Source organism: Macrobrachium nipponense, chromosome 22 (assembly GCF_015104395.2).
Source record: "Macrobrachium nipponense isolate FS-2020 chromosome 22, ASM1510439v2, whole genome shotgun sequence".
Lineage (NCBI taxonomy): Eukaryota > Metazoa > Arthropoda > Malacostraca > Decapoda > Palaemonidae > Macrobrachium > Macrobrachium nipponense.
The window spans coordinates 28375912-28396201 of NC_087213.1; the positions used below are offsets into that span (position 1 = coordinate 28375912).

Sequence of the window (20290 nt, forward strand, 5' to 3'; positions counted from 1 at the left end):
ATTATTAGATGTTTTCCACTAAGTTAAAGTTGATTGAAATACTGCTGTAGAAATCTGTCGGGAAGATTTTGTATATATATTGTTGTTGATGCTACCTTCTTTCAATACCTTTTTCTTAAAAACTTGGAAAAACCGATCAATTCCTTCTTCTGGTATATTCTTCTATAATTTATGGTTTATTTTGTCATTCTGCTCTTAATTATTTTGAGTACGTCAACGATATATATATATATTATATATATATATATATATATATATATATATTTTATATATATATATATCTATTTATATCTATATATATATATATTTTATATATTATATATATTAATATATTAATATATATTCATAGGGTTATAAGTGTTTGTGCGTACTTATAGTTGGGGACGGGGCTTACATTCATTTTGTTTGTTTAAACCGAAAAATATGGTATTTATGATCTCGCAAGTAGCTTGCAAGAAATTCCACAGACCGTTATATCTCTTGGTGTATAGATGTATCCTGAGAATTATGAGTCATTATAGTATCGCGGTTGAATGTATTGCGCTGATTATTAAAAGAAAAGAGAAAACTTCGTTAAATTGGTACCATCTGCTGGTTTCCTTCATTAATGTATTACGCTGTGAAATGAATAATTTTACAATATCTCGAAAGCCTCAAAAACTTAATTTTTTTTCGTAATGATATTTCTCTTGAAAAATTCACGAGTCGGAATATTTAGTCGTTATATATATATATATATATATATATATATATATATATATATATATATATATAGATAGTAGATAGATAGATAGAGATAGATAATAGATAGATATATATCTCATATATAGATATATAGATATATATATATATATATATATATATATATATATATATATATATATATATATATATATATGTATGTATGTATTACTTTTGTTGTTGCTGCCGCTCCTGAGGTTGTTCCTGTTGTGACGACACGTCTCATAGAAGATGATGGGGGGTTTCTGTTATGGATCCTCGGTGTGTGTACTCCTGATAATGGTTATTTTTCACCCAGATATGTGTACGGTAACCATGGTAGAGGCAGTGAGTGTGGCACGTTCGGAAACTTGTGCGGAATGTCTTTCTACATATAAGGTACTTTCATCTCTATAGGTATCAACTTTTTTTTTTTTTATCATTTTTCATATTTCTGTTATTTTTCTTAGTGCGCTCTGTGATATTTATTGCCTTTTGTTATTTAATGACATAGTTTTTTTTAACACCCAACCAGCTATTTATTTTAAAGGGGTTCGGTTGCTTTCTGTATTCACGTCTTTGACGTTAGGTTAGAGAAAGAGATGATGTTCATAAATGGGGAATTTTTTTCGTTTGTATATCGAATTAAACTAATTTGGTGTTGAGTTCCTCTGGGTTTACAGATTAATACCAACAAGAATGTCACAACTTATATGAATTCTTATTTTATCTATTTCTATCCCTCTCATTTTCTGTTTGTATGCACACACAGATATATTGTTTGCGTGCATGCTTGTGTGTCGATTCTTCAAAACTTTTGAGAAATAGTTTTATTTATATTTTGTTCATGTCCCTATATTTCATTTTGCAATCAATAACTGTTATACGTATTAAATCCTCTGTTGTTTCATTATTGCAACTCTATTCTTTTCATTTGAGAACAGTTTCCCTGGATATTTTTGCTTGCAGAAGGTGGTTGTTTCCCTTTCCTCCAAAAATGGTCCTTATAATTTAGACCATGGAGGGAAGGTATATTGTTTGACACTTCAATAAACTCACGGTAACTGACAGCTTCCATTTTCCATTTAGATCTTCCGTGACTGCTGTCCCAGGTATTAGGTATCCGCGCTCAAGTTCTCTTGTCTAGTCACTTTGGCACTGCTCAGTACCAGATGTCTTTCATCCTCGTCATTATGAAATCTGAATCGTTATTAACAAATTATACGTACATACATGTGTGTGTGTGTATATATATATATATATATATATATATATATATATATTGTGTGTGTGTTTGTGTATTTGCAGTTTTGCACAGGTAAAGTAAAAGATAACGGTGATACATAGTTCTGCAAATGCATCGTAAAGTACCTTGTTATTCCGCATTAGTTATGTTCAAGGGTTTGCATTAGTTAAATATGGAGTTTATTATCCGTAGAGAATCTGTTACTGAAGTATAAAAAGAAAGGGAAGTTGGGGCAAGTAATAAATAGAAATAAGGCAGTGGTCATTGCTGCATTTATTCTTTGAGCTGCCGAATAAAGTATAACCCCTCCTTCCCAATATGGGGCGCAGAAAAACAACAATAATAGCTACTCCGTATCTGCTCTATTCTGTATACATTCCAAAATAATCAAACATTCCCACAACATATTACTCCATCATGTCATCCATAGTTACACTTTACCATTTTTTTTTGTCTCCACATTCTCAAACTTCAAAATTTTCTTACATGCATCCCAAGTTTCATGATTGCTGTCAGGTCAGTCAGTCAAAAACCGAGTGCCTCTGCAGTATTGCATTGAATCAGTTAATTCTAGGAATTGCTGATTAACAGGATTACGATACACAGTGTCGAAGAGACACAGACACCTGGTGGAGGATCTGTGAACTCCATGATGGGAGCAAGTGCCTCTGTAATGATAGGCGAGACACTTGTTATTTCAAACGTACTACAGACTTGAATAAAAGGCCATTAAATTTATAGCAATTTTTACTTTACGGCAGAGGAGAATTAGTCGATGGTTTCAGACCCCATGGGAGAAGGAAATTCATAATAATTTCCCGATGAGCCATTTATCCCGAGGCTTGTTGCAATCAGATGATTTCACTCTTGTAGGTAGCTGGGAAATAATAGTATGGTTGTAACTCAGCAGGGTGGAATAATCTAAATAGGGTTGGGCATGGGGTTTCCTGAAAAGGAGAGAAGCTGTATGTTCATATGTACGTATAATATATATATATATATATATAATATGTATATATTTATATACATGTATATACATTATATTTATATTATCTTTCTATGTACTCATATATACATATGTGTATACCTATATGTGCATAGGTATATAAAAATATACATACACATGTATAATTATATATGTTTACACATATATATAATATAATATGTATTGTGTATGTATATTTATATATATATAATATATTATGTATGTATGTATGTATGTATGTATGTATGTATGTATGTATGTATGTATGTATGTATGTATGTATGTAAACTGATAAACATTTTACAAAAGAGGGCTCTTAGCCTGTGTTAGCTCCTGCTCTCTTCATCAGTGTCCTTTGCAGAGCTCTTTGGTAAAATTATCTACGTATATAACAAAAAGGAAAACAGGACAAATTTCACCTAATAGTACCTTCTACTATTTTCCATTGGAATATGGATATCCGTTGGTTTATTATTATTGTTATGGTTGCTCTGTGCTTTCATTATTGGTCAAGTGTATCTCCTTGTTATCTTACCCCCGTTTATGATCGTGAATAATTTCGAGAGTAGGAGATCAGTAAAGATAATCTGTTGGTTAATATTATCGTCAATTTCATACGTATTCATTTTTAATAGGGAATTTTTTCCCCCGCAATTTCACTTGTTTTATTGATTGTTGTTATTGTTAAACTGTTATAGTGTGGAAGACCGTAGGAATCCAGCCGCTGAGAATTTCATTTTTAATCTCTCTCTCTCTCTCTCTCTCTCTCTCTCTCTCTCTCTCTCTCTCTCTCTCTCAGAAATGAACCTCATCGCCCTAGCCTCTTGATTGTGGAGTGCTATTGCTTGCATGTTAGTATAGCTCTCACTTACATTTCTGGACTTCTTTTTAGACCAGTTTGCTGTGTCTACACTGGTTCGTTTGTATTTCAACCATTAAGGAGATTGAACACTCGACTGTGGGCGGTTTGAGAATGTTTAACATTTCATTTCGTGGAAAATTTCCTAGTGTTCTGCAGGTAATTGTGGTAACAGCCCATTATTTTAACCGCCTGCCTAATTAACAGTATTGGGTATATTATCATGCCTTAAACCTAATGGAGATTATAAATTTAACTGAACTTCGACGGTTTTCAAGTTTATTGGCATTACATTCGCAATCGGATAGTAGTCTATGGCCGACGTTAAGTGAGAATTCCCGTTTAAACAAATTATTGATAAATCTCCAGCTCGTTGATAGAGGTCTTGACTTTTCTGAAGGCTATCAAAATAGATGATAAAAAGGATCAAGATAAAGTGTATAATCCTTTGATTTTAGTGAGTTAAATCTGTAATTCTAATTTTTCACTCGAATACAAACTTTAAGAACGTATTCAGAGATATTTCTAACTGCGTGATATATATTGATTTTCGGAACTACTCGGTTTTGGTTAGAATTTCTCCCTCCTTGTATGGCATATCGTCCTTATGATATGGGAAGGTTCTTTACATACTATTCTTCTTATTAGAATCAGATCAAAAGCCTTCAGGGCTTCCATACTAAGCACATACTACATTCAAAGTTGACACATTTCAATTCCGATGCATGGTGGCCGCCATTGACATTGCTGAGAAATTTCTTGAGTGCTGTGACTCGTGAAGTAGACTGGTTTGATGAATCTTTGGCGATATTCATTTTCAGAATGTGGAACGCTCTGCGCTCCTCCATAGTTCCAGATTATTTCAAGTGCCCCTTTTTGGCCACTTCATTAAGTAACTTTGCATACTTAGCTCGGGTTGGGGCAAAATTTAATATGAGAGTCTCCTCTTCAGTACGAAGAATGATTTCATTCTGTTCAGAACGGCCAGATCCAAATGATTACCCTTGACAGGAAGTTACAAGATTGCTCACAACTGCTGGTTTGATGGCGTGGCAAATGCGAGAACTGACGGCAACAGATATGTACGCATAGATGACAGATAAGTGCACTCATAAACGGCTTGTTTTCCTGGCTGCCATTATACTGGGAGTGTTAATTTCTTTTGTATTCTATACTTTTTATGCGCCCTTTCTGGGATGGGTTCAGCTCTGCATGGGCAGAGGAGAGGTCACACATAACAGATCTTATTTCAGTTTCCGCTACTTCCTGATGTAGTGGCTTTGTAAAATTTGATGTTAAATATGTTGAATATTGACAAATGCTAAGTGAAGATCAAGATTTCGGCTGTCATGAATGTTCTTGAATTTCAGGTATAAAAAGCAAGGGCCGATTGAATGTGGTAGGAAGTTGTCATTCAGTCAGTGGTTGTTTCGATAAAGAAAGTGGTCATCCACAAGTAGACACTGATCAGGGACTGATCCTAAAAGGTGTCTACCGAAAGTATTTAGCACTATTGAGACTGGTTCCCCAAAATGGAGCGCATCATTTACGAAGTGTATTTTGCTTGAAGGAAAGAGAATGAAAACATGCTCTTTGCATCCTTTATAATGAACTTCATTTCGATGAATATTCACTCTCCGTGAAACGCTTCGCTATTGTTCGTTTTGCAGGTATTTTTGGCGCTTCGTTTCATTACCTTGAGATACAAAGAAGCCTTTCTTCTGGCTGGCATGTTGTTAACAGCTCAGTGTCGAACTGTAATGATTGCATTCGTCATCTCTCTCTCTCTCTCTCTCTCTCTCTCTCTCTCTCTCTCTCTCTCTCTCTCTTCTTAATTTCCTCATCTTTACACCTACTAGCTTTTACTTGTCAAGCATAATGGTTCGAATGGTACCATTGAAAAATAGAAAATGGATAATAGATATTTTTCCCGTTAGTAGGTATTAAAAAAAGAACCGAAACAAATGCTTCTATTGTTCGTGTTTTAATTCTGTTATTTTTCTAAGCATTTCTATTGAAAACCTTCAAAAGGCTTTATGAATAACCTGATGTGAGTGACAAATAGATAGAGCAGTATTCTTTTGCTGGTACACAAAGCAGTATGTTTATGTTTTTGCGCTTAATAGGTAACCGTGGTGAACAAACTCACAAACGTGCGCGCGCTCCGCCAGCTACTCAACATGGCCTGACCCATAAAAAAAATAATAATTTTGAACTTTATCCTTTTTGTTTATTGTTTAGGGGAGTAGAATTAGCATAAAAATGAAAAGGTTTGAGTGTAACATCGACATATAGCCTTTGTTGGAGTGAAGCCTTGGCCGTGCTACTCACACACGCACAAAAAAGGTCTACAAAAAAGCTCTTAGTTAATGCCTCAGGTATTGTGCCCTGACCGTGTCCATTTATAAAAAAAAAATAGTTTAATTTAGCACACTGCTTGATATCGTGCAACTCTTTGCAGCATCTTGCTAAATGATGGTGGCCTCCAATTTGTGATTATACTAACATCAGCTACCAATGCTGATTAGGGTAAGGATTCCGATGAGATGTTATCAGTACTGTAATCAGCTTACGATCTTGCGTAACCCACATGTTCAGAAGCCTTATAAGTCGTGACGCAGGTACATTGCCGCCTTTGGTAATGGTTTTTTGTCCTAATAAAGAAAAAACATAAGTACATGACCATCCCCACCCTCTCTCTCTCTCTCTCTCTCTCTCTCTCTCTCTCTCTCTCTCTCTCTCTCTCTCATTATGCATTATTGTATAGATTTTCTAAATCCAAATTGTTTTGACATATTATTTTGCATTTGGTTCTGTATTAGTTTATAGAGAGGTCTCGTAATCCACTATTGGCTGGAGAACCACCCATAACAGGAATTTGTGACTGAACTTTACAGACGTAATTCGTAGGTTTTTCAAGTTCTTGTACGTGTGTATTATATTCATATATATACCGTTACATACTCGTGGGATTTGACTAAATAAAATGATTATTACTTTTAGTGTTTGCCTTTGTGGCCACTTACCAGAACCAAGTATGTAAGCAAATGTAATAAATGATAAACATACCGTCTGTTTACATATAAAACAAAGGGAATGTCACCAGTAAACCAGTAAGTTACATTTACATCACTTTATTGCTCACAGTTCAAACAAGTAGAATAGGTCCTGGCTGGTATGCAACCCAGCAACGTAGGTGCAACACATCCTTCAGCAACGTTTACAGTTAACAAACAAAGTAGAATAAATCCTAGCTGGTTGGTCACCCAGCAACAGTAAGTGAAACGCGTATCCTGAAGCAAAGGTTTCAGTTAACAAAATAAAGTTTAATAAAGCCTGGCTGGTATGCAACCCAGCAAAGATAAGCGCAACAAGTATTTTACAACAAATCTACAATTAACTTGCTTTCGAAATGCAGTAGAATTTTTACACAAAGGAAACACAATGTGGAACCTCATAACTCGAGCTTTCAGAAGTTGTGACTCTCAATTTTAGAAGATGGTTTGCTAGTAGCCAGGCTGTATTAATCTTGTAATACAAACAATTTCTCACAAGAATGATCAGTGGCAGAACATGAGGGACAAGATCACATGTCTCTGGAAATAGATTTCCCAGATTAGAATTCGTACATAAAATGTTCTCTCACTTGCATTGAGTTATCACAATGGAGGGGCATTTGACTCTATCTCGCCGAACAAAGGATTAAGTCATCAATAGACCCTTTCGTGGCTGTTTGTTTGTCCGTCTATATGCTTTCCAGCCAGTGAAGGGGCGACGTGCCTGGGTGAGGTATACCGGCAGTCCTGAAAAACAGTCAAGATATCAGCAAAACGAAGAGCACAGGGTTTAGGTCTTGGGGACAAGGGGAAAAGGCGATTACTATAAGCATCTCTATCCTCCGTATGACTAAGCTAATTCCTTGCCTGCATTGACCCTTCCTCGTAGTAGTTTCCAATAAATAAGTCTCCTACTTGAGATATCAGTGTTTGAGTGAACTTCCATTAATTAAATCAATTTCGTAAGATCATAAATGTTTAATTCGGCGTCTTGGCGCAAATATGCTGAGTCACCATTGGTTTATTCCTGCATATTTATAAGCTCTGCAATCCTCTCATCTAGCTCAGTGCTCATGCTGTTGCACTCGGTTTCATCCCTCAGCGCTGTTGTTGTATACTATATTTCCTGATATTCATTCACTATCAATTGCACTCTTATCACAATCACAACAGTTACGACAGAGTGAGTACACTTCTGATAGTCATCACTGATGCCACCTTAACAGGTCCCCATTTCATATGATACCAATTTATGTAATATCGCATTCACATCCTATCTAAGCCTTATAAGCTCTGCTTTCTTCTTTTCAGCTTAGTCCCGTTTCTATAGGGGTCGTCATTCTGGATGAGCTGCTTCCATCTGCCTCAGTGGTGCACTTCTGCTTTCTTTGTCAAGTCCCTTCTCTCTCACGTTCTCTTCCTTGGTCTTCCTCGTCTTCTTGTACCCTGGCCTTCCATCTGCATAGCTTGATTCCGATATGGTCTTCCTCCCTTCTCAGTAGGTGGCCTTACCATTTGAGTCTCCCCTCTTGTACATTCTTTAATATTTACAGGTTACATCGGTAGAACACCATAAATACTCAGTAATAACTGGACAGATGTCGAATGCATCGTTTATGCGTGCACAAGACGATTCACTGAGAGCTGAATGCTCAGGATCATCCATTGATGAATGATGTGATATATTCAGTGAATGAAATGTTTTTGAGTCAACAAGAGTCCGGCTTAAGAATTATTGAGGACATTTCGACTTATACCCAGGAATTCTGATTAGGACTGAGCTTCAGGGCACCATAGCACTGATTGTACAATTTAAAAGTGAGTGGTGTCTCCCGTTAGAAATGGAGATAAGTTGCAGATCCCAGGTGCTTTGAGGCTCGGAGTTTAAGCACAGTATTCCCGAGAAGCTTATTCTTGTATTTAATTGTCAGTTGCATCAATTATCATATGTATGTGTAAATGTGTGTGTGTATTTATATATATATATATATATATATATATATATATATATATTGTATATTAGGTATATATGTATATATATATATTATATATATAATATATATATACATATATGGATATATAAATATATAATATATATATATAGACAATCTCATCTACGCTACTATCTATATATAGTGATATATACTAGCATACTATATATATACCCTTTGCACTTTCCTCATCTCCCTTTTTAGATGAAGTAATATATTCGCTATAGTTACACTTTTTTGTTTTAAAGAAGCATACATATTAAAGATGGTATTTAAGCGGTTGAAAAGTGGGAAGACACAGGTTGATGGGATTTCAAACGTTCCGAAATGGTGATTGTAGTGTTGCTGGGGTGACGAGAGTAAACGAGGTATCTCTGGACGAGGAAAAGATTTGGAAAAAATGTCTGGTGAAAATTCCCCTTACGCTTTTTATGTAGTTTTATTAGTTTTCTGTAAAAGAAAACTATTGAGATGGCTTTGTCTGCCCGTCCCGCTTTTTCTGTCCGCCCTCAGATCTTAAAAATTTCTGAGGCTAGAGGGCTGCAAATTGGTATGTCGATCATCCTCCCTCCAATCATCAAACATACCCAATTGCAGCCATCTAGCCTCTGTAGTTTTTATCATGCGTCTGGCAACGTTATAGTACTCCGGGTCGCGGAATGAAAGTTTCGTGGGCTGCGGCTCATACAAAATTATGTGCTGTACAGAAAACTCGATTGTGCCGAAGAAGCTTCGGCGCGTTATTTACATGTTTTAATTCAGTTGGTTCCATTTGAGCGTAAGGCTGGGTCCTAAATCAGTTAATAATTATCGGCCAACACCTCATTGCTTTATCAATCACTAATACTGTTTATTACGGTGCATAGTCAATTCTGAGGTAATCAACAAACCCTAGATATTCACATGGAGTTTCTTACTACTTTCTGCTTATTTTTTCAGAAAATAGACCAAAATATACACAAGTTTAATTGAAGAATGAATTTAAAGGGAATTCAATATACAACATATAAAGAGGAGAGAGGAGAACGGACCTGAATTTTTGTTTTTGAAGCAGTTAAAACTTTGGCCTGATTGTGAGCTCGTCTTCAATTTGCAATGACAGGATGGGAAAATGATAAAACGGCCTTTCTCAGATTTTATCGGTAAAAGAAGCTGGATAGCAAGATGTGTATCAGAACCAAGATCGAAATCAATCAACACTACTGTTAGAAATATTAAAGGTACGATATGCCATTCGGGACCGTCTAGGATACATAAAAAATCCTCTATACAGAGACGGAACTTGATCGTCCGACAGTCCTACATTAAGACCCGTGGCTTCTAGGGTTGACACAACAACCCTTTGTACGCAGTGAGAGAGAGAAAAAAAGTCGGTTGAGACAAAAAAAAAGGGTATGATCTTCCTGCAAGGCGCCGAGTGGGTCTACACATTTGCGCCTTTGAAATTTTCAGCAGAGTGGGAAAGGCTAGTGCTGCTGCTTTGAGGGACTTACATAAGATTTGAATATTTGCCCTCTTTAAAATGAGGCAAAGGGATGTAAAAGAGCAAACGAGGGATGTCGCTGCGACACAGAAGGACGAGAGAAACGCTTATTCTGATGATATCGGCATCTGTAATTGTTATGTGGCCAAACATTTTTGAGTATGCCAGGAATGATGTATAATAGGATTTTGATTGAAAAAGTAAGGGAGAAGATAAAGGGAGACCAACGTGGATGTCGGGAAGGAAAGGGGCCTGTGGATCAAGTGTTTATAAAACATTTATGTTGGAAATCTAAAACGAAATGGGAAAATCATTGCGGCATACATGGACTTAGAAAAAGGCTTATTCTAAAGTTGAAAGAGGCATACTATGGAAAGCCTGTGCTAAAGCTGAAAGATATAGTATAGTGGGCATTGAGAACGTTTTGTATGGCTAATAAGTAGTGAAGAGCAATAAAAAGTTTTGCGATGGAAGTGTGTTATATCAGCCGAGCAGACTTAACTCAACTTTTGTCTCGGACCAATTTGTACACCAAGCCAAGGTCAGTGCCTTAAAAATTACATGAAGTAGGCAGTGCGAGTTCTTATGAAGAAATCAGCATTGCCATCAGTAATGTATACGTCCTTAAAGAGCCTGTGGGTAAAATATATCAATTAGAATTATTACAAGGCTCTGATGGTAATAAACTAAAATGGAAGTAACGACGCCGTAAATAATGATGGTCGAATAAAGGCAGGCAGGAGAACCGCTTTTAGCTCAATTTTGAGCAAACTTCCTTGATCACTACGTGTTGTTACAGTTGGAACTGCCAGTTGTGGCATCTCTTTGGTCAAGCTGATATTATACTTTCAGAAGGGTATGTTGTTTTCGCTCTTTTGGAGGATTGGCCGGGGCGGGGTGGGGGTGGGGGTTTTGTGTGTGATGTAGTAAGGGTTTAAACATGGAAAAAGGGTGCGGGGGCTTTTGGGGGCTGGCGTTGTTATGAAACAGTTGCCGGAGACGTTCGAGAATAAAGGGGAAGATCTGTATGTGGGATTCATGTTCAAGGATTGTTGGAGAGGCGAAGCGGAAGAAGATCAGAGTGTAGATCATTTTCTTTTCCTTGTAGATTTCTTGAAAATGCTTCTCTGAACAAGCTTGACTTCATAAAATAATTGTATACTCTCTCTCTCTCTCTCTCTCTCTCGCTCTCTCTCTCTCTCTCTCTCTCTCTCTCTCTCTCTCTCTCTCTCTCCCCAATGAAGACAGCATTTTATTAAGTATTGGAAAATCTATCACATGTTTTACCTCTGAGATTGAAAGGGTTTTAAGAGTTGAGAACGGGTTATGACCTCTCTTAATTAGAGTTAAGTACACCGAGCCATTGTTAAGAGGATGGAAGGCGGCGCCTTCTGGCCTCCCTGGAAGTGACAGGATCTTGCCTCGGAAAATCGGAGAAAGGCAAAAGGGGAAACCGTCCTCTTCCTTTGCACCCGTCTCTGTCTGGCTGTTTATCTAATGCCGAAAGTGGATAGTGTGGAGTCCCCCGAGGGAAGGGTTCTTGATGGTTCTCGACATTAGGTTTTTGATATCTTGTTGCGAGAGAGAAGAGGGAAAACGCCAGCTGGGGTGCGATGTTGATAAAGGGATGCCCTAGAGAGAAAGAGGGAGGAAGAATGTTGTTGTTGTTTATGAGTGCCGAAGTGCTTTATCGAACGATCTGTTCGGCTTTGGTATGGAAATACTCTTGCATGCTTTCTTTCCTCTTATCAAAGTTTTTATTTATTTATTTCTATTCAGCAATAGGGTTTATGTCCGGAATACTGTTCATGTTTTTACCGTCTGGGTTTGCAACTATTCTGCTTTTGTTAGCTCCAGATGATTATTGATGCTTTCGATTTTTTTTTTTTTTTTTTTTTTTTTTTTTTTTTTTTGCTTACACACTGAGATTATGTACTGTTCACTTTGATTCAGAGATAGATGGAATGTTCTGGGTGTCACGAAGTGCTTTCCTTGCTTGCGCGCGTGTGGGTATGTGCTTTTATTTCTCGAAGGAAGGGGCTGCATATTGTATGACAGTTGGGTTGTGAGCAAGGCGGCTTCATATGGCTTAGAAACAAGATATTCGAAACTGTCATATTATCTGGTTTTATTTGGTTCTTAGATTTAGGTGCGAATGGAACGAAAAATGACGCAACATAACCACGTTAAAAAAGTTCATGGGCTGGCTGTACATGTCCTGCGGTAGGAGGTTCTTAGGTTAAGGGAATTCCGATGATTTTATCTTTTGCTTTAAGGATGTAGATGTGTTTTCAGAGTGGGAAAGAGTGACGAGGTTAGAGACGATAATTATGTAAATTTATTTATTTATTTTTTTTTTGCAGCGCACAATGTATACACACTCCATTTTACCAAAAATAAACTGTTATAGAACAAAATTTAATAATAGCGACGGAGAATTGTAAGGGTTCTACGCCTTGGTACACACACACACACACACACACACACACACACACAAACTTCAGAATTATTGTTATCAATGTAAGTGATACGAAGTAGAGGAGGTAAATATTTTTACGTTGCTTATAGAGAAATCAACTCTTTTGTTGAACTAAACGCTAATTTACAAACGACTTTTCGAGGCATATGTCTTTAAAAAAATCGTCAATCATTCTTTAATCGATTTAATCAATAATCAGGCTTTGATATGTGTTTTAGACATCTTAAACGAATTCAAAGTCTAGTCAACAGCAATAAGCGTGGGAGTATATACGTATATATAACCAAAAAAACAAAACACACTGATAAACGAACCCTTTCGCCCAAATGATATAACTTTACTTCCTTGGGCAGTAGGGGACATTTTCTCGAATATGAAAATAAATGGAAATTGTGGAAATCAGATAGGAGAGTCTTGGTTTGTAGCATTGCTATAATTTGTCGGATTGCCACTTAACTGGAAGGTAAAAGACCTTTCGTGGACTAGGAACTGACCGCACGTTTCTGGTTCATTGGTTTTCAGTGCCCGGTCGGCCCACGCTCTCGTTCTGTGCTCGGTCGATTCCTGCAATTTATGGAAAGGGAATACATATCCTCTCTCAGTGCTGATATGGGAGGTGATCCCTTTCTGCCCTTAGTTGACTTCAAAAAAAGCGGTTCACCGGGTTGCACGGTTTTTGATGGTCTGTGGTCCGAATTGCTCGGGGTGGGAATACGCTTTTCTTGGAAGTGTCGGAATGAATGAAGCAGTTACCCCACATTCAGTTCTAGGCGATAACGATGTTGACAAGTCTAATGGTAATTTCAACTCTTGCCCACATATCGTATAGTCCCATACTTTTCGTTCATTTGTTATCACTAATGGTATTACGTTTTACCATGATTATACTTGTATGAGAGTATTTTTTTGAACTCGAGAATAACAGGATTGGCTTTAGAAATTTAAAAAAAAAGATTTTTCCTCCTTTGTTATTATAGTTACAAATGATTTATTTTCTGTATCAATGGCGATTGTAATTAGGGCGATAGTTTTCAACATAAGATTATTCAGTCTTGTACCAGAGTTCATCAAGGGAGGTTATTAGGTCGAGCGGTGTTCTCATTTGGCAACTCGGTAATTTGACTCGCAAAGCAATTATTCTGATGCCGCGAAGCCTTACAAAAGCTCCTGTTTTAATAAGTATAATTGGATTTTTTATTTAGAAAATTTTCTACCCCAGATATTTCCTTAACTCTCCAATGTTTTTAGCTATTCAGAGTTTCAAGGACCCTTGGAGGTGAGTCGGTGAAGTATTGCAGAATTTCAGCAGTTTTGTGTTTGTTACCCTCTCTCTCTCTCTCTCTCTCTCTCTCTCTCTCGATTCCTACGCTCTCTGCTCTTCTCCTCTCTCGTCCTCTCTCTCTCTCTCTCTCTCATCCTTCTGTACTTTATATAGTTGAAGAGGATTTGTAAATTAACGATAGACAATATTTCGGTCTAGAATTAGTTATGATATTGTGCGCTCTCTGATTGGTAGTGTTGCCATTTTTTTAGCTTTAGATCCCATTCTCTATCTTGCCAATAGTTTACATATTTTTCTCCACGGACGTAGTTACTCTGCCGGTACCGGTCATTTTCTCGGGATTCTAATAGAAACTGCCGAGGTGTATGTTATCAATATATTTGGAGTTTTGTTTTTGTTTGTGTATGTATGTATCTTATATATATATATATATATATATATATATATATATATATATATATATAAACACACACACACACCTAGACGAGGCACAAAACTGAATATGGTAACGTGACCTACTGGAAATCTTTAATCAACTCACAAGACAATTGCAAAAATAAATTTTGGCACTGTTTTAATACAAAAATAACTGTATTTCTCTAAATGAAAAACAAAATTCAACCTATCGCCAGACAGCTAGAAAAATAATCAAATGACAGACCGAAATCGTTGATTAAAACTCGACCCAGAAAACGGACTGTCTAGAACAAGATTCCGTGAAAACTGAACCATTCCTACAAATGAAAAAAAAAAATAAATAAAAGACACTTCTCGCCTACTCTGACATTATTTCCACAAAAATTGAATAGTCATGCAGGAAATCAATTAGTCTCTTCAACACGTTAAACACCAATGTGAATTATGAATACTAGGTATTAATTCTGGTGTGTGTATGTGTGTGTGTGTGTGTGTGTATAGCTGGAAATTGAATATGATCGAGAAAGAAAGGTCGAAGATGTTGAGATAAATTGTTTGCATAGCAAAGAAGAGTTGATAGCGAGAGGAGTGTAGAAAAACCACACTTGTGGAGACATGGTAAAAAGACTATATCTTTGGTGAGTTTTGATGTTATATAGTTGTGTGGAAAGAAAGCGGAACAACCGGGTAATGAATGAAAAAAGGCAAAAGGAGCGATAAATTCTAGATGGACAGACCTTCCGGGTCGCCTTCTGACCTCTCACGTCAATTTTGGAGATCATCAATTCTGGCATCACGTTCACCAAGCTGAGTTCCATCCTTCAATATTTGTTTTGTTTTCTGCATTTCTTTGTATTCATTCATCATTAAATACGCTTCATGAAAATACTGATGCCAAATTGCGAATTTCCCGATATTATCACCATTGATGCCACGTATAAGAAACGCAGCTCTTTGATACAACACATCACATTCATATCCTACACAGGTTTTGTTCTCCCATCATCACTTTTGCTTGTCATCATTCAGATTATTAAGCTCTTATGAATTTATTCAGTCTGTTTACTTTCTATTTTCGTATGTTCTCTGTCTGGATATTACTCGATTTAGTTCTGATCTTTTCTTGTATTATAAATTGGCATTTTATTCTGTGAAAGCTTGTTAGAATTATTTGGATATATCCTACTCGTGACAGTAGTCCCAATAATGGCAGGACGTTTTCGTAATCCATCGATCGAACAACGTGCCCTTTTTCATGTAATGCATTAACTTTGCATGAAAAATGATTAAAAAGTATTCATGGAATGTATCTAGGATATTTTATAGAAGAGGTACAATAATGATCCGTTTTATCCTCCTTGAATAGGACAATCTTCAGTATGCCTGTGAATATGTAGGCCTGTCAATAGGGGTTGAAGGAAAAAGAAAGGGAAAGGGTGAATAAATTTTATAGTTGACCTAAAAAGGGGACTGAAGAACTTGTTGAATATGCACCCCTCTACCATTTTGGACATGGTCATCATGTTGGAAAAATGGTGACAAAATAAGTTTTTGTAAATATCTCTCTTTCAGACTCTCAGACCAAGGCGCACGTCATGGACAGTGCTTCGTATTTTGTTTATACTCAGTTATGGAAAGCAGATGGAAAACGTGAAATACCTAAAAGTTTATAACACTTTTTAGAATGAAGAAAAATGTGACAGCAAAGTATAAATGGGGTTTTGGAAAATCACAGGTAATATAAAGATTTGCTGCTGTGACGATGCTCGGTGTTGGCAAGACAAGATTAAGCCGACGCGGACCCTTGCCAAACATGTCGTTTGATGCAAAAGGGCGTAAGAGTCTTGGTATGCATCTCTTGACCTTGGCCAACCACTGATACTTGAGTCTTCGGAGAATGTGTACATTTCGACGACTACGATGCAAGGAAGGTCAATTTAATATGGATCGAAATAATTTATATAGTTTCTCTATGAGGAAATTGTAGCATTGATCTTATAGGAGAATTGTACAAATTTTACATTGCAGTGTTATTTTATGTTTAAAACGAGGAAGTTGGTCTCCAGTTGGGTCATTTATAAGGTTTCATTGCTCCTCCTTATTTTGTGGCTAATGGCTTGACTTCTAACCATTTAAAGCCCATTGTCGTATAGGTTTTCTTGTATATATCTTTTCATACATAAGCTGCGTCTTCTTGATATTTTGACGCATCATGTTTTAGACCCTCTAATAATTTTGGGCAGTATAATGAAGTACCAGAATTTATTGATTAAGGCAATTTACTCTTGAACCTTTTCAATTTCCGCAGCATTCGTTGTAGATATCCAAGAACCTATTCACTGTTTCTCACTCTGTCTCAAACTTATGAAATGAAGAGTGTACTGTGATATGGGTTTTTACGTTTTGAATTACCGACGGTAAACATTTCCCATTCAGTATCTTTCATATAGGCACTTGTATGTATTTATATATCGCGTATATTTTTATTTATTACCATGAGAATGTGGTGGTACTGGGCCAGTTTTTATTATAAGAAAAGAATTCTCTCCAATTCTTTCCGTTGACCCAGCGGCAACCACATTGAAGCGTTCCCCTTCTCCCGGCGGCATATTCCCGAACTGCACTGAGCTTCGGCGGCTCGGCCAGGCTCCTCCCCTAGAGCACTGTGGGCCAAAGACAATACACGAAAGATGGGAAACTGACTATTAATACCATTAAAAAAAAACATCATCCAACCCGTCAGAATGCGCGCCATCTATTGATCATGCCCTCAACTAAAACTCGGCTGTGGCGTAGCACGGCTTTTTTAAATGTTAAGATTTATTCTTATGCTGCAATAAATTTCTCTTTATAAATTATTGAATACTAAATCGATTAATATTGCTTGCTAACATGATTATAGGGCTCTATCATAGCTTATGACTTATATATTAGGCCTTTCTGAATCATTAAATAAAATCCTTCAGTTAATGTAATATTAATTGCTAAGTATCTTTTTCTAAACTGAGAGGGCAGTTAACTTAATGTGCTAATCTTTATCTAAAATTGAGAGGGCAGTTAGAATGAAACAAACTTATTCTCATATTATCTTATTATTTCACCAATATAGTATACAGTAATTATTTTCCTTTTTTTGGGCTTGTGCTTATGATTGTATAATGTACATACCTAAGCGACTGTACACAAATGTTCTTGCAAAGAACATAAACAAAGTAAAAGAAATGACACATGCTTCATTTGCATGCAATAGTCATACAAGTCATGCAAACAAAACATGCATATATCAGAATTTAAATAGCAAACAAAGCATAGCATAATCAAAACCAATAATATGAAATCAAAATGAAAAAGCAGACTTAACTTGCATGCTCATTAGGCAAAAGTTAAGCAATATTTGTTAATAAAACTAAGAAAAGTACAACAACAAAGTAGTAAAAGCAAATTTTTATTTGCTTTCAAAAAAAGCAAATAAAAATTGAAATCACAAATCAAATATGGAACAAACCTATTTATAACAATTTATTAAAATCTCATAGCCCAATTGTGGGAGTTCTAAAAAATGCATATTCAATTGGCACCCTTTTATGAAGGTAATGTAAACAACTCTTCTGCCTGGTATTTTCTAGTAAAATGCCATTTCTGCAAGAAGCATGCACATTAATAAAAAAATATGAAACAATTATTCTAATTGACTTGAACCATGTTTCTTTTTGCATCATGTACAGTACAAGCAAATATCATAGGTTTTCACAACTTGTTTTGCCAATTTATTACTACTGTATTATTGCGTACATTTGCTGCCAAATGGTAAATTTACTTTGGAATACTATGTGGGGTGTTGGTACCAATTACAAGATTTCATTTTAAAAATTGAACAATTATGAGCATATAATGTAGAAACATAGATGAAACGGTAAGAATGGATCTTGTGGGAGCAGATATGCTGGTTTGCATGTAATTTTTTTTTATTTTGAATGCTTTTATCCATACATATAGGAAAATTCAATCATAGATTAAAAGGTTAGTGAACTTGAAATTAGTAAAGTAAAAACACTCTAACTTAACTACCTACTTATGCTCTCCCATATGAATGCTCCCACAAGATCCATCCTTCCTGATGAAACAACTTTGGTTTGCTAAATAGTTGCTTATTAATGAAAAATTAAGGTAAACATTTATAACAACAACCCAAGGTAAGCTGCTGAGAATATAACATAACTACAGTATATATACAGTATATCAAAGTTGCTGTGAGTAGCCTATCTGGAAAAGGCATGGAGACCCAATATTCACGAATTGTATGACAGTGATAGGAATTGGTATGTTTATTTCATATTTCTAGAGATTTTCAAGATATGCAAATATAACTTTAAGGTATTTATTTGAAATACAATTGACTCCTGTAAATGACAAGAAAATATAGTTTTTCTAGTTGATTTTGATATGTTTTGCAAGATAGCTTCATTTCCATTGCAAATTACTGTTGACGTGGTTAGGTAACTGTTGGCATGGTTATGGTACTGCTGATATGGTTAGGTTTACTGTTGACATGATTAGGCTACTGATGTACACTACCAGGAAGGTTAGGTTGGTTGTTGGGGTTTCAAATGGCAAATATTTTTTTCTAGTCGAAAATCACATATAAATATATTTTCTTTCCGCTTAGAGGCGTCCACCGTATTGTAAATATTTTCCAATATTTATTTCGGAATAACACTGCACCGACATTCAATTTTGCTTTGGTCTATTTTATTTCTTCATTTTCTCTAAAAGTCATAATGTACTTTGTAACAGATGTAATGATTTTATTACCTTTCTTTATTCTGAGGAAAAGCATGAAAAATCAGATGGGGAAAATCATTTTTCGTCCTATTGCAAACCACATACGGGTGATGATGGCTACGCCCACTCATGATTGAAATTGAATGCCCCGCTTTGTGAAAAAGTAAACAAACAGACGATGTAGGCAGGTGCAATGGTACCGCCATCTTCATTTCATGCCAGGTACTAAATTGTATGCGGCCGATGCGGCTGTGGCTTGAGCTTCCCATCTTTCGTGTATTGTCTTTGCTGTGGGCGGAGAGGAGATATCTCACTTCCCTAGCAGACGACGCATTTCGTTCCGTCATACTGCCCTCTTCGTTCTTCTCCGTCATTAGCTTATTTTGTTATGTTTTTTATTATTTTTATGTTGTCTAAACATGAAATTGTGACTTATATCCATATTTTACGATAGCTATATGGATAATTTGCCATATAAATCAATATTATTCATAAATTTATTGTAATATGCTGCTAGCCAAAGTTCTTTAGCTAAAGTGTTTACGATGTGAACGGATGCTATGACAATTACACGAATATATACATATTTCATCGTAATTGAAGCTCAAAATGTGACAGTTAATGGTGTTTCCAGATATTATTATACATATTTACTTGATTAATATGAGTAATAGTCAAATGACTAGCACATTTAATAGGAAAGGAGCTTCGTTTCCTAAACCCGAAGTTTTGTTTACATTCGTCAGCTGACGTGTGGCCTAACTTCTATTTTTCTTTTACTACTATATACGAGAAGGAATTTGTAAATAAATTTTTGTTTTTCAATAGAGTTAACATCACATTTAGTAATAAACCACAATGTTGAATTTACTAATGACAAAAATACTTTATATTGTTTGGTTTTTATCAGTCAACTGACCTTGCTCTTTTGATTTTTCTCTAACTCTTTGTGTAGCCTAACCTTTGAAATTTTGTTTGTCTTTTCTCTTA

At 36.0% G+C, this 20290-nt stretch overlaps 1 protein-coding gene across 1 annotated transcript in view; it reads left to right on the top strand.

Annotated features, from left to right (window-relative positions):
* Nucleotides 1-20290, top strand: part of LOC135198224 (uncharacterized) — a 1334440-nt gene that overhangs the window by 536688 nt on the left and 777462 nt on the right. The window lies entirely within an intron of this gene.